The sequence below is a fragment of the Heptranchias perlo genome, chromosome 11 (assembly GCF_035084215.1).
Source record: "Heptranchias perlo isolate sHepPer1 chromosome 11, sHepPer1.hap1, whole genome shotgun sequence".
Taxonomy (NCBI): Eukaryota; Metazoa; Chordata; class Chondrichthyes; order Hexanchiformes; family Hexanchidae; genus Heptranchias; species Heptranchias perlo.
In genome coordinates, this window is record NC_090335.1 from 7,560,016 (window position 1) to 7,576,038 (window position 16,023).

Sequence of the window (16,023 nt, forward strand, 5' to 3'; positions counted from 1 at the left end):
CTACGAGAGCAGGTCAGAGGCTGGTTATTCTGCGGCGAGTGACTCACCTCCTGACTCCCCAAAGCCTTTCCACCATCTACAAGGCACAAGTCAGGAGTGTGATGGAATACTCTCCACTTGCTTGGATGAGTGCAGCTTCAACAACACTCAAGAAGCTCGACACCATCCAGGATAAAGCAGCCCGCTTGATTGGCACCCCATCCACCACCCTAAACATTCACTCCCTTCACCACCGGCGCACTGTGGCTGCAGTGTGTACCATCCACAGGATGCACTGCAGCAACTCGCCAAGGCTTCTTCGACAGCACCTCCCAAACCCACGACCTCTACCACCTAGAAGGACAAGAGCAGCAGGCACATGGGAACAACACCACCTGCACGTTCCCCTCCACGTCACACACCATCCTGACTTGGAAATATATCGTCGTTCCTTCATTGTCGCTGGGTCAAAATCCTGGAACTCCCTTCCTAACAGCACTGTGGGAGAACCGTCACCACACAGACTGCAGCGGTTCAAGAAGGCGGCTCACCACCATCTTCTCGAGGGCAATTAGGGATGGGCAATAAATGCCGGCCTTGCCGGCGACGCCCACATCCCGTGAACGAATAAAAAAAAAAGCTAGTTCCTGTCCAGCACCCTTCTCACTCTGTCACTTGCTTTCCAGTGGCACAAACCAATGTGATGTTTCTGCCAAGCTGTGCGCCATCCCAATATTTGTCGGGGGTGGTGGTGTGTGTCAGCTTCACCTCTGACCTCTGAGTGGTCCGAATCGCTCCCACTCCCTGGGTTCTGGACCTTGGACTTATTTGGGGGTTGTGACAGTGCAGCAGACAACTGGTTTTGGTGCAAGAAACTTCGATCTTTATTCAAGAGAGAAAATACAACACAACAATCTTAACACTCTAATAAAATGGGGAACACTTCGGTACACACGAGGGAAATTACAGTAGAATGATACCTCACCCCTCCCAATCCCACTGTACTAGCTAAGTTGGACTCTAAAGGACCAGAGATAATGCTCACCAAACAAATCCTTGACAGTAATTCACCCAGAGGTAAGTCAGGAATAGATCGTAGAGTGGAAACTTTGCGGATCTTTGGTTTTCTCCCGAGTAGGTTTTCTTTGGTCGCGGTGGCTCAATATTACCCGGTTGGTTGGTGGTAATATCCGGATAGTTGTTTCGTAAGGCCCTTGTTGCCGCGAGGTGTCTGATGGTCACTGGGGCTGTTGCTCTGGTTTCTTCTTGTGTGTCAGCCTGCTTCTAGAGCTGCTGACCTTCTCTGTTGAACTTCTTTCTGTTGCTCCCTCACCTTGTTGAACTGTCGTCTTCCGAGCTGTCGAACTCCTGGCTGAACTGCCTTCTTGAGAAAATGGGCCTTCACTTATACTAATTGAAGCCTCCTTATCTGAGCGCCAAATCTGACCCAGTTTATTGTAAGGTTTTGGTGGGCTCATTAAGAGTAACTTGTTTATGAAATGTGTGAAGTGGTTTCGGGATGGTTTCATCAGTTGTTGAGCTCTTGCTTGATTGTAGTCATTGTGCTCAGGTTTCGAGTTTCCTGACTGGGCCTGAGATTTCCTTGGAGTGGGGTGATTGGATTTGTTTTACGCTTGCTTTGGATGGGTCCTGTAATTTGGGTGGGGACTGCTCTTCCATGGGTCTATTGTCTGAATGTAAATGTCTGATAGGGGCTGAGTGAGGTCACACAGTTCCCCAGACAGTTTGATTAACTCCAATACTCAAACCGTCTATTACAGAGCTCGATCCCAACTCCTGTTGCAGCCTTTTCCTTTACAAGCCCAAACATGCCTTTTTAAAAAAATACCAAATCTTGGTTTTTGACCTTGAACCTTTTGACCTTGAACCTTTGACCCTCTGTTAGGCGCAATACATTTCATCACCCTGAAATGGTTAGAAAAGAGTCCAAAGTCCTTTTCTTTAGGGTTTTTCTCCGTGTTTTGGGGGATCTGTGAATTTGAGAATCTGACACAGCCCCTCAGACAATGAAGCAGTCCGTGCCCACATGCAGCAAGATCTGGACAACATCCAGGCTTGGGCTGATAAGTGGCAAGTAACATTGGTGCCAGACAAATACCAGGCAATGACCATCTCCAACAAGAGAGAATCTAACCACCTCCCCTTGACATTCAATGGCATCACCATCGCCGAATCCCCCACCATCAACATCCTGGGGGTCACCATTGACCAGAAACTTAACTGGAGCAGCCATAGAAATACTGTGGCTACAAGAGCAGGTCAGAGGCTGGGTATTCTGCGCCAAGTGACTCACCTCCTGACTCCACAAAGCCTTTCCACCATCTACAAGGCACAAGTCAGGAGTGTGATGGAATACTCTCCACTTGCCTGGATGAGTGCAGCTCCAACAACACTCAAGAAGCTGAACACCATCCAGAACAAAGCAGCCCGCTTGATTGGCACCCCATCCACCATCCTAAACGTTCATTTGGCAACTCGCCAAGGCTTCTTCGACAGCCCCTCCCAAAACCGCGACCTCTACCACCTAGAAGGACAAGGGCAGCAGGCACATGGGAACAACACCACCTGCACGTTCCCCTCCCCAAGGCATATACCATCCTGACTTGGATAGATATTGCCATTCCTTCTTCGTCATTGGGTCAAAATCCTGGAACTCCCTTCCTAACAGCACTGTGGGAGAACCTTCACCACACGGACTCCAGCGGTTCAAGAAGGCGGCTCACCACCACCATCTCAAGGGCAATTAGGGATGGGCAATAAATGCCGGCCTTGGCAGCAATGCCCACATCCCGTGAACGAATAAAAAAAAAATTCACTCTTACGCTGAGCGGTAAACCCCAGACTGTTCCTTCGCGAAAAGTTCGGGGTTTGTCTGTTTCCTTGGTAGATATTTATCAAGATACCGTCATTAGTGATCTCACAGAGCTGACGTGTGTTCACTTAGGGTTTTGTGTCTATGAACCCAGGGTGCTTGAGTCGATAGACTTAAAAGTGTTGAAGTCAAGATGTTCCGACCTTGGCCCTGGTTGACCTCTGCCAGGATGTGCTTGACCTGGTCATGGATGTAAATAGGTTTCCCCCCTTGGCTGGGTTGGGCAGCGGTGGTGGTGAAGGGGACGGTCCCTTTCCCTCTCTCCGGGCTTTGCTTCAGGCATGGATTTATCCCCCGTGCCTGATGCTTGAGTCACACTGCCCAAAGGACGGGGCGGGGTGGGGGTGGGGCCAGACTGCCGCTCTCTGTCTGGCCCAGAACCCACAGAGGAGCCCGTGAGAGACTCCTCTGCCTCCGATCCTGGGGGTGGGGTCCAGGTAGAGGCGGGGTCAGTTATGGCGGCCGGTCCTCGCGACGCATTCTGTGCAGCGAGCGGAATGTCCGAGGACGACCCCCTGGAGGAGGATGGTGGGTGAATTGTTGATGCTGCGATTGATGTCGAGGTGGTGGTCAGGAGAAGGCCCTCGATGGGGTGGATCACCAATATCTGTTAGGTTCCCTGTGGGCTTTGGGGCTTGGGACACATTTCGTCGCCCGGATCCCACTTCTTTATGCCACTGCTGAGTGTGTGATTAAGATTAATGGATCTTTGATGCCCCCCCGACCTGTGGATTGGGAGAGGAATGTGTCAAGGAGGCCCCATGTCAGGCCGGTTATATTTGATCTGCACAGAGTCTTTCCTGCACCTCTTATACAACAGATTGTTGGGACTGTCTCTGTACAAGCCGGGCGTGGAGGCGATCCTTTCAGCTCATGGCGATGATGTCCTCCTCACGGTGAGGGATCCCATTGACTTGCGGAGGATGCACGAGTGCCAGCAGGTGAACTCTGCCGTGTCATGGAATCATACAGCACAGGAGGAGGCCATTCAGCCCATCGTGCCTGTGCCGGCTCTTTGAAAGAGCTCTCCATCTAGTCCAACTCCCCTGTTCATTCCCCGTCGACCTGAAAATTTCTCCTTTTCAAGTATTTATCCAATTCCCTTTTGAAAGTTATTATTGAATCTGCTTCCTTCACCCTTTCAGGCCGTGCATTCCAGATCACAACAACTCACTGAGTGAAAAAATTCTCCTCATTTCCCCCCTGGAGATTTTGCCAATAATCTTCACTCTGTGTCCTCTGGTTACTGACCCTCCTGCCAGTGGAAATAATTTCTCCCGATCCACTCTATCAAAATCCTTCATTATTTTGAACACCTCGATTAAATCTCCCTTTAACCTTCTCTGTTCGAAGGAGAACAATCCCAGCTTCTCCAGTCTCTCCCCATAACTGAAGTCCCTCATCCCTGGTACCATTCTAATAAATCTCCTCTGCACCCTCTCGAAGGCCTTGACATCCTTCCTAAAGTGTGGTGCCCAGAATTGAACACAATACTCCAGCTGAGACCTAACCAGTAATTTATAAAGATTTAGCATAAATTCCTGGCTTTTGTACTCTGTGCCTCTATTTATAAAGCCAAGGATCCCCTGTGCTTTTTTAATAGCCTTATCCACTTGTCCTGCCACCTTCAAAGATGTTGTATATTTGTATTTGCATCCTTCACAACAATCAATTGGGAGAAGTGCATTGGTCATAAACCAACAGGTGACCACTATCTTTTGATTCCAGTTTCTCACTTTGATCTCTCCCCCCTGAATTTGTCACCAAGATTCAGTGGAAACTCAGTCGGAGACACTGGGTCTCTGCTCTGGTTCTGAGACTCACGTGCAGCCACACCCAGCTTGGAACTTTCCACCTTCAGGTGCTGCACATGGAAGTTCATCCAAAGTGCTGTGCGCAGGTGACAATCTTTTTCTGCCAGACGCACAGCCTAAATTATGACAGGCAGCTCTTTTTCATAAAACTGCAAGGAATACGTACGTCCTTCCAGGAGCTGCCTGTCTTATCCAGGGAGTTGCTAAGAGATCCAGCAGGATTTCTGCCCAGTCTGAGGTATTGGCCATTCTGTCTGAGCTACTCTTCCATAAACCCATCTACACGTGATCAGTTTCAGTGACACAAAGGTGGTGGAGAGGAGAGCCCTTGCTGTGAAGGTAAACAGAGTCTGGGATGTACTGGGCAGTGGGTCAGCAGGCTGGATACCGTCAGAGTTATTACCTGCTCCAACGTCAACAACAAAAACACCTTGTATTTATATCGCATCTTTACTGTAGTAAAATGTCCCAAAGAGCTTCACAGGAGTGGAATTAGACAAAAATTGACACCGAGCCACAAAAGGAGATACTAGAACAGGTGATCAAAAGCTTGATCAGAGTGGTAGGTTTTAAGGAGCGTCTTAAAGGAGGAGAGAGAGGTGGAGAGGCAGAGAGGTTTAGGGAGGGAATTCCAGAGCTTGGGGCCGAGGCAGCTGAAGGCACAACCACCAACGGTGGAGTGATTAAAATCGGGGATGTGAAAGAGGCAGGGATTGGAGGAGCTCAGAGATCTCAGAGGGTGGTAGGAGGTTACAGGTAACAGAGATAGGGAGGGGCGAGGTCATGGAGGGATTTGTACACAAGGATGAGAATTTTAAAATTGAGTTGATGCCAGACCGGGAGCCAATGTAGGTCAGTGTGCACGGGGGTGATGGGAGAATGGGACTTGGTGTGAGTTTGGATACGGTCAGCAGAGTTTTGGATGAGCTTCAGTTTATGGAGGGTGGAAGATGGGAGGCCGGCCAGGAGAGCATTGGAATAGTCAAAATTTAAGGTGACAAGCTGTTTGATGAGGATTTCAGCAGCCGATGAGCTGACAATTACATCTGGCCTGTAGCCAAAGTCATCCAGGTGCTAAAATCCACAATTGACCCTGACTCAGTTGAGTGTGTCGAGGAGGCTCAGCCATATGGAGCGATTCCAGGGAATCTCAGCCATATTTGGACGGAGCTGCTCATCAGCGCGAGGCACCGAAGCCTCCCTCAGAAACCTCGGCCACCCAAATTGAGGCGTCTCTCGGAGATTGCCTTGGGCCCATTCTGCTCTGAGTGGAGGGATTTCCTGAATAGGTCACTGCTGCATACTCTCCCTCGCCTTCCGTCCCGACATGCCCTCGGGTAATATCCTGCTGGCCGGCAGAGGCGAGTGTCCCCTCAGGAAAGCCCTGTATTTGGGGTTCCGCCTCTGCACCATTGGAGACCTGGGGTGGAGAGGGTTGCATGAACATTCTCCTCGGCCATTTCACAGATACCCGGCCACTTGTCCATTTTGTGGGTTGGATGAAGATATACATTATCTTTATTTCCAGTACCGGAGGCTGCAACCCCTGGTTCACTATTTAAAGGGGCCGTGCCTCAAGTTTTAGTTACCTTGAAGTCCTTGTCTTCGGGCACCCAGTGCACAGGGTGGGGGAGAGAGGCGGGGGTGAGCGGATCAGATGAACCCCTGGTGGGGATGTTCCTATTAGATTTATTACTGTCTATCTTTTGTTTATGGCCCCTTGCTCCGGGCTCCCCTGCAAGTGGAAACATCTTCTCTCCATCTACACATTGCTCCAATTCAAAATACTCCAATGTCCAACACACAAGAGCAAATCAGATCCTGTCACATCATTGCTGGGATCTTTGGAATTGACACAATGTGATTGTGAACAAAAAGGCCTCAAGTTTGGAAGTGAATCCATAGAGACAAAGGGGCAGGTCACAAGCACCAAACACCCATAGTGTGCAGCCCCAGTGGCCTAATGGATAAGGCACTGGCCTCCTAAGCGAGGGATTGTGGGTTCAAGTCCCATCTGAGAAAACCAGCTCTTTGTCCTCATTGCTGAAACACAGAGAGATCAAGAGCAAAATCACAGGAGGTGTCCTGTGAATTGATGAAACTTATTCCCAGGAGGGGCAAGGAAACATCAACAAAACCACTTGCTTTTCACTTAAAATCAACATTTTGCCCAACACTCAACTGTACCAATTGCTGACACACAAAAGCAAGTCAGATCCTGTCACGTCATTGCTGGGATCTTTGGAACTGATACAATGTGATTGTGTGTGAAAAGAAAGGGATGGCCCATAAAAAGGCATCAAATTTGGCAGTGAATAGATAGGGACTAAGGGGCAAGTTGCAAGCACCAAGCTCCTATTACACACAGCCCCAGTGGCCTAATGGATAAGGCACTGGCCTCCTAAGCCAGGGATTGTGGGTTCAAGTCCCATCTGGGGTGGAGCAGTTTTTGGCTCTGAAACAAAAGCCAAAACACCTTCTCTGAACATTGCTGCATTCCATGACAGTCAGGGAGCTTTCCTTTTAACTTACCAACCAATCCAGGGAGTTCCTGTCCAGCACCCTTCTCACTCTGTCACTTGCTTTCCAATGGCAATGCGATGCTTCTACCAAGCTGTGCGCCATCCCAATACTCAGGGAACAATGTCACCTGCATTTTCCAGGCAAATAATGTCCCTTTACCTCCTTTCCTCATTTTACCGAACACTGTCTTCTTCTTCTCCTCCTCTTCCATGCCTAACAGTACAAGAGGAAACCCATTTCTTGCACTGCTTTCCATCCAGCAGGTCATGCTCTGGGTTTTTTCAGTGTCAGAGTCCATTCTAACATGAACAGTTGTTACCCTGACTCGCAACTCCTTACCAGGACCACCAGATAGATATGATGGGGGGGTCGTTACTCTGCTCCCATCAGACACGAGTACCCCACCGGATGTCAACCCACCATTCAGGGACCAGAACTCTCGTCTACACTTGCCAGGACTGTTTTAGGAAATCAAAAGTGTTCACAACTGCTACCAATCATTGCTGAAGTGTGTGGAATTGGCAGATATATTTATTGATAAAAACAAAGTGAGTGGCGACAAGAACAGGTAGAATGTTATGAGAGCGTAGAGCAATGACCAATTGCACAAAGGCTATGGTAGTAGCTGTGACCCCAGTGGCCTAATGGGGAAGGCAATGAGTTTGGGAATCACTCGAGCAAATGAAAGTGACAGACAGGAAAAGACCAACTGGTCTATCTTGCCTGTCCCATAAAGTTGTGCTGCCCTTGCTCTCGATACAGATACTCCCCACCCACCCTGAGCCGTGTAATCCCCTGGGAGAGGTGAAAAAAATAGATTAAAAATGTAGGACAATTTGGGAAATAAAATCCAAAAATTTCTCTCTGACCCCTTTTGGTGATCAAAACTAGTCCAGGAGATCACAGAGACCCTGATTTATATTATAGGATAACTAACTCTTCCGAGGAACAGGACTTGGAGGAAAGTCTTTTTGAAAAGAACTTGCATTTATATAGCACCTTTCGTGACCTCAGAACGTCCCAAAATGCTTAATAGCCAAAGAAGTAATTGTGAAGTGTAGTCACTGTTCTAATGTAGGAAACGTGGCAGCCTATTTGGCAGATGCAATACAATATTGGAAAATGTGAGGTTATGCAGTTTGGCAGGAAAAGTCAGAGAGCAAGTTATCATCATAATGGCGAGAAACTGGAAAGTACTGCAGTACAAAGGGATCTGGGGGTCCCAGTGCAAGAAAATCAAAAAGTTAGTATGCAGGTGCAGCAGGTGATCAAGAAGGCCAACGGAATGTTGGCTTTTATTGCTAGGGAATAGAATATAAAAACAGGGAGGTATTGCTGCAGTTATATGAGGTATTGGTGAGACCGCACCTGGAATACTGCATACAGTTTTGGTCTCCATACTTAAGAAAAGACATACTTGCTCTCGAGGCAGTACAAAGAAGGTTCACTCGGTTAATCCCGGGGATGAGGGGGCGGACACATGAGGAGAGGTTGAGTAGATTGGGACTCTACTCATTGGAGTTCAGAAGAATGAGAGGCGATCTTATTGAAACACATAAGATTGTGAAGGGGCTTGATCGGGTGGATGCGGTAAGGATGTGCCCAAGGATGGGTGAAACTAGAACTAGGGGGCATAATCTTAGAATAAGGGGCTGCTCTTTCAAAACTGAGATGAGGAGAAACTTCTTCACTCAGAGGGTCTGTGGAATTTGCTGCCCCAGGAAGCTGTGGAAGCTACATCATTAAATAAATTTAAAACAGAAATAGACAGTTTTCTAGAAGTAAAGGGAATTAGGGGTTACGGGGAGCGGGCAGGAAATTGGACATGAATTTAGATTTGAGGTGAGGATCAGATCAGCCATGATCTTATTGAATGGCGGAGCAGGCTCGAGGGGCCAATTGGCCCACTCCTGCTCCTATTTCTTCTGTTCTTATGTTCTCATAAAACTGCAAGGAAGACGTACGTCCTTCCAGGAGCTGCCTGTCTTATCCAGGGAGTTGCTGAGATCCAGCAGGATTTCTGCCCAGTCTGAGGTATTGGCCATTCTGTCTGAGCTACTCTTCCATAAACCCATCTACACGTGATCAGTTTCAGTGACACAAAGGTGGTGGAGAGGAGAGCCCTTGCTGCGAAGGGAAACAGAGTCTGGGATGTACTGGGCAGTGGGTCAGCAGGCTGGATACCGTCAGAGTTATTACCTGCTCCAACATCAACAACAAAAACACCTTGTATTTATATCACACCTTTACTGTAGTAAAATGTCCCAAAGTCGTCACAGGAGAGTAATTGGACAAAAATTGACACCGAGCCACAAAAGGAGATACTAGAACAGGTGATCAAAAGCTTGATCAAAGTGGTAGGTTTTAAGGAGCGTCTTAAAGGAGGAGAGAGAGGTGGAGAGGCAGAGAGGTTTAGGGAGGGAATTCCAGAGCTTGGGGCCGAGGCAGCTGAAGGCACAGCCACCAACGGTGGAGCGATTAAAATCGGGGATGTGAAAGAGGCAGGGATTGGAGGAGCTCAGAGATCTCAGAGGGTGGTAGGAGGTTACGGGTTACAGAGATAGGGAGGGGCGAGGCCATGGAGGGATTTGTACACAAGGATGAGAATTTTAAAATTGAGTTGATACCAGACCGGGAGCCAATGTAGGTCAGTGCGCACGGGGGTGATGGGAGAACGGGACTTGATGTGAGTTAGGATCCGGTCAGCAGAGTTTTGGATGAGCTTCAGTTTACGGAGGGTGGAAGATGGGTGGCCGGCCAGGAGAGCTTTGGAATGGTCAAAATTTGAGGTGACAAGCTGTTCGATGAGGATTCCAGCAGCCGATGAGCTGACAATTATATCTGGCCGATAGCAAAAGCCATCGAGGGTCTAAAATCCACAATTGACCCTGACTCAGTTGAGTGTGTCGAGGAGGCTCAGCCATATGGAGCGATTCCGGTGAATTTCACCCATATTCGGACGGAGCTGCTCATTGGTGTGAGGCTCCAAAGCCTCCCTCGGAAAGCTCGGCCACCCAAATTGAGGCGTCTCTCGGAGATTCCCTTGGGCCCATTCTGCTCTGAGTGGAGGGATTTCCTGAACAGGTCACTGCTGCATACTCTCCCTCGCCTTCCGTCCCGACATGCCCTCGGGTAATATCCTGCTCACCGGCAGAGGCGAGTGTCCCCTCAGGAAAGCCCTGTATTTGGGGTTCCTCCTCTGCACCATTGGAGACCTGGGGTGGAGAGGGTTGCATGAACATTCTCCTCGGCCATTTCACAGATACCCGGCCACTTGTCCATTTTGTGGGTTGGATGAAGATATACATTATCTTTATTTACAGTACCGGAGGTTGCAACCCCTGTTTCACTATTTAAAGGGGCCGCGCCTCAAGTTTCAGTTACCTTGAAGTCCTTGTCTTCGGGCACCCAGTGCACAGGGTGGGGGAGAGAGGCGGGGGGTGAGCGGATCAGATGAACCCCTGGTGGGGATGTTACTGGGCCAGGCTAAAACCACCATCCACTGGAAGCATCCACATGGAGGATTGTTCTGACTGCTGGCCGCTGTTCCACGGCCTTCAACACACCCGGGTGACCTTGGAGAGGGATCGCGTGGGCTCCACCAATACACTTGAAGCCTTCGTGGGCGACGCAGGACAGCAACTGTGTCACTAACGAAAGGAACCAGATCATTGGTTAATTTATTTTTAGTTGTATTCATTTTAATTTGATTGGACGATTTGTAATAGTGGGGCCCTCCTCTTCACTAATCGTCATATTTAGTCCGAGAGCCATGGGGCAAATCACATTGCTCCAATTCAAAATACTCCAATGTCCAACACACAAGAGCAAATCAGATCCTGTCACATCATTGCTGGGATCTTTGGAATTGACTCAATGGGCATCATTTTAACACCCGCTATCGGGTGCGGTCCTGGCGGGGGGGCCCCGAAAATCGGGAAATCCCGGAGTGGGACCGGAGCCCGCCTGGGACCAACGCACTTCCGGGTTCCCTGCTGACGCGCCGGCGTGCGTGCGCAGCCCCCGCTGGTGGGAATCCCGCAGGCAATTAAAGCCAGCGGGATTCCACTTGAAGACATTTATTTCGCTTGTTCAGGTCATTAACTGACCTGATTAAGGGATTATGTGAGGAGGGTTGGGATTTTAGAGCAAACTGGGACTGTTTCCCACAATGGGGAAAACACTCCCAGTTGAAATGGACCTGTTGCAGCCATCAGCCTGTGGCAGCTGCAAAGGTCTATTTGACAGGTGGGGGGGTGAGACCCTCACCCATTGCAGGAGGCCACTCTGTCACTTGGGACAAAGTTTGGCCTCCACCACCCTCCTCCTGACAATCAAAATCACCAACTTGCACACTTACCCCGGGGTCCAGTCACATGTACCTACCTTGCGGACCCCCCCAGATGTACATCTTGCAGATGGGGGCCGCCGTAGCTGCAGTCATGACCTCCTCGGAGGGCGAACAGCATCGCCAGCCTCACCAGCCTCGCCATCCACGCCGTCCACCTCTGACACATGGTGCTCCACAACAGAGTGCTGTGACACATCCACCTGCACAGCAGGAGGGAGGGCTACCGCAGAGAGAGATGTGTCGCAGAGGGCACTACCCTCGACACAGGGTCCACAGACCGAGGCTCAGCCTCCTGGACCTCTCTGAGCAGCAGTGCACACGGAGGCTCAGAGTCACTCGACATGTAGTCATGGACATCTGCAGCCTCCTTCATGCCGAGCTACTCCTGGCTGGCCCGAGCACCATCTTCTTACCTGTCGCTGTCAAAGTCACTACTGCCCTCAACAACCTCTCCTCCGCATCCTTCCAGGGTGCAACCGGGGACATCGCCGACGTCTCTCAGCCGTCTGCACAAAAGAGCCCTGCAAATACACCTACACCCACTCTGCAGTGACACAATGGGTGGCATCAGTTGTGGGTCTTCATAGTGATCCTCAGGAAAGGGCATTATTGCACAGACCAGACAAGATTCGCGAAGACATGGCAGTAGTGGTGCCAATATAATATGTAATGTGAGTTGGTCAGAAATTCAATATAAGTAACAACCATGACAAACCCTCAAACACCCTTGAGCATCCCCTTCATGCTCATGACACGTTTGCCTTACGCTGCCGACTGCACATATGTGATGCATGCCCTGTGGCTGCAGCACAGGTAGTGGCAGGTTGAGTGAGGCTGGCCGTAAAAGAGATGCATGAGAGGGTGAGTATGAGATAGAGCCATGAGATTGTATGAGGATTGGGTTGAGTGGTAGTGGTGGGATGAGTACTGGCGAGGTGAGTAGGTGCAGGTAAGATGAGGATGAGGTTTGAGTGGGCGTGAGGGGTGATGTGACAGAGTAGTGTTGGCAGTGCAGAAGGAGATGTGGGGTGGGGGCGGTGATGTGGCAGACGGAGTGTAGGGGAAAGGGGAAGTGTACTCACTTTGGCTGAACTACTGAGGTCATTGGAGCGCCTCCTGCACTGAATGCAGGTGGGCGATATGTTGGTGGTGCTGGTGACCTCCTCTGCCACCTCGAGCCAGGCCTTCCTGGTGGCAGAGGCAGGCCGCTTCCTCCCGCCCGCCGGGGGGAAGATCTCTGTCCTCCCCCTCCTCCTCACCCCATGTATTGATACCTGGAGTGAGGCATCATTAAACTGGGAGCAGCCTTCCCCCTGGACTGCTCCATGCTGTGATTTTTTCTGTTTGTTGCAGCATCTGTCAGTGGAGGACTGCCCCTTTAAATAGAGCTCCTCCAGCTGACAGATCTTACTGCGCATGCGCAGCCCGCCCGACGCGCAGATCAGCAGTGGGGAACCCAGAAGACCAGGTCAGTGGATCGAATTGGGCTGCGATCGCGCGGTGACCTGACTGATTTCACCGGGCGCGTGGGTAACGCGCCCGATCGCCCCACCGCCGCGAACCCGCAGCCCTGGTGACATCGGGCCCAATGTGATTGTGAAGAAAAAGGCCTCAAGTTTGGAAGTGAATCCATAGAGACAAAGAGGCAGGTCACAAGAACCAAACACCAATAGAGTGCAGCCCCAGTGGCCTAATGGATAAGGTACTGGCCTTCTAAGCCAGGGATTGTGGGTTCAAGTCCCATCTGGGGTGTGGTTGATTTTAAACCAACTGCATTCTGTGAAAAACAGCTCTTCATCCTCATTAATGAAATTTCAAGAGCTGCATCACAGGAGGTGTCCTGTAAATTGATGAAACTTTTCCCCAGGAGGGGCAAGGAAACATCGACAAAGCCACATTTCACTTAAAATCAACATTTTGCCCAACACTCAACTGGACCAATTGCTGACACACAAAAGCAAGTCAGATCCTGTCACGTCATTGCTGGGATCTTTGGAACTGATACAATGTGATTGTGGATGAAACGAAAGGGATGGCCCATAAAAAGGCATCAAATTTGAAGTGAATTGATAGAGACAAAGGGGCAAGTTGCCAGCACCAAGCTCCTATTACAGACAGCCCCAGTGGCCTAATGGATAAGGCACTGGCCTCCTAAGCCAGGGATTGTGGGTTCAAGTCCCATCTGGGGTGAAGTAGTTTTTGGCTCTGAAGCAAAAGCCAAAACACCTTCTCTGAACATTGCTCCATTCCGTGACAGTCAGGGAGCTTTCCTTTTAACTTACCAACCAATCCAGGGTGTTCCTGTCCAGCACCCTTCTCACTCTGTCACTTGCTTTCCAGTGGCACAAACCAATGCGATGCTTCTACCAAGCTGTGCGCCATCCCAATACTCAGGGAACAATGTCACCTGCATTTTCCAGGCAAATCATGTCCCTTTACCTCCTTTCCTCATTTTACCGAACACTGTCTTCTTCTTCTCCTCCTCTTCCATGCCTAACAGTACAAGAGGAAACCCATTTCTTGCACTGCTTTCCATCCAGCAGGTCATGCTCTGGGTTTTTTCAGTGTCAGAGTCCATTCTAACATGAACAGTTGTTACCCTGACTCGCAACTCCTTACCAGGACCACCAGATAGATATGATGGGGGGGTCGTTACTCTGCTCCCATCAGACACGAGTACCCCACCGGATGTCAACCCACCATTCAGGGACCGGAACTCTCTTCCACACTTGCCAGAACTGTTTTAGGAAATCAAAAGTGTTCACAACTGCTACCAATCATTGCTGAAGTGTGTGGAATTGGCAGATATATTTATTGATAAAAACAAAGTGAGTGGCGACAAGAACAGGTAGAATGTTATGAGAGCGTAGAGCAATGACCAATTGCACAAAGGCTGTGGTAGTAGCTGTGACCCCAGTGGCCTAATGGGGAAGGCAATGAGTTTGGGAATCACTCGAGCAAATGAAAGTGACAGACAGGAAAAGACCAACTGGTCTATCTAGCCTGTCCCATAAAGTTGTGTTGCCCGATGCATCTCGATACAGATACTCCCCACCCACCCAGAGCCGTGTAATCCCCTGGGAGAGGTGAAAAAACAGATTATAAATGTAGGACAATTTGGGAAATAAAATCTGGAAAATTCCTCTCTGACCCCTTCAGGTGATCAAAACTAGTCCAGGAGATCACATAGACCCTGATTTATATTATAGGATAACTAACTCTTCTACAAATTAATCTCCACCTTGGTCCGAGAAACAGGACTTTGAGGAAACGTATTTTAAAAGAACTTGCATTTATATAGCGCCTTTCATGACCTCAGGACGTCCCAAAACGCTTTCCAGCCAATGAAGTAATTTTGAAGTGTAGTCACTGTTGTCATGTCGGAAATGCAGCATCCAATTTGCACAGCAAGTTCCCACAAGCAACAATTAGATAATGACCCGATAATCTATTTTAGTGATGTTGGTTGAAGGTTGAATATTGGCCAGGACACCGGGGAGAACTCCAAAATAATATCATGTCATTTTTCAAGAACACCTGACCTGAAATACAGCACAGCTCTCCCTCAGTACTGCACTAAAGTGTCAGCCTAGATTATATGCTCAAGTCTCTGGGAACACCGATCAGGTAAACATTCATGTATCAGCCTTGGCTTAAAGTTTCAGTCAGAAGGTTGTGGGTTCAAGTCCCACTTCAGGCTGACACTCCAGTGCAATGCTGGGGGAGTGCTGCATTGTCGGAGGTGCCGTCTTTTGCATGAGACGTTAAACTGATGGCCCGTCTGCCCTCTCAGGTGGATGTAAAAGAACCCATGGAACTATTTCTAAGAAGAGCAGGGGAGTTCTCCCCAGTGTCCGGGACAATAATTATCCCTCAACCAAAATCACAAAAAAACAGATCACCTGTTTATTTCTCTCATTGCTGTTTGTGGGATCTTGCTGTGTGTAAATTAGCTGCCACATTTCCTACATTACATAGAATTACATCGAATGTAATTAGCTACATCACTGGCATTTACCTGACAATGTGGAAAATTGCCCAGGTATGTCCTGTCCACAAAAAGCAGGACAAATCCAATCCGGCCAATTACTGCCCCATCAGTCTATTCTCAATATATCCTTTATATAATATGGAGACCAGGACTGTTCTCAGTACTCCAAGTGTGGTCCAACTCAGGTTCGATACAAGTTCAACATAATTTCTCTGCTTTTCAATACTGTCCCTCTAGAAATGAACCCCAATGCTGGATTTGCCTTTTTATGGCCTTATTAACCTGCGTTGCTACTTTTAGTCATTTGTGTATCTGTACCCCCAGATCCCTCTGCTCCTCGACCCCATTTAGACTCTGATTTTCCAAGGAGTAGGTGGCCTCTTTATTCTTCCTACCAAAATGTACCACCTCACACTTAATGTATATGGAAATTCATTTGCCAATTACAAGCCCATTCTGCAAGTTTATTGAT

At 49.1% G+C, this 16,023-nt stretch overlaps 3 non-coding genes across 3 annotated transcripts; all 3 read left to right on the forward strand.

The window, feature by feature from the left end:
- Positions 1 to 7,053: 7,053 nt before the first annotated feature.
- Positions 7,054 to 7,126, forward strand: trnar-ccu (transfer RNA arginine (anticodon CCU)). Its single transcript has one exon. It is a non-coding gene; the product is annotated as a tRNA-Arg (tRNA).
- Positions 7,127 to 13,239: 6,113 nt separating this feature from the next.
- On the forward strand, positions 13,240 to 13,312 carry trnar-ucu (transfer RNA arginine (anticodon UCU)). The gene has a single exon. It is a non-coding gene; the product is annotated as a tRNA-Arg (tRNA).
- Positions 13,313 to 13,677: 365 nt separating this feature from the next.
- Positions 13,678 to 13,750, forward strand: trnar-ccu (transfer RNA arginine (anticodon CCU)). Its single transcript has one exon. It is a non-coding gene; the product is annotated as a tRNA-Arg (tRNA).
- Positions 13,751 to 16,023: the final 2,273 nt, after the last annotated feature.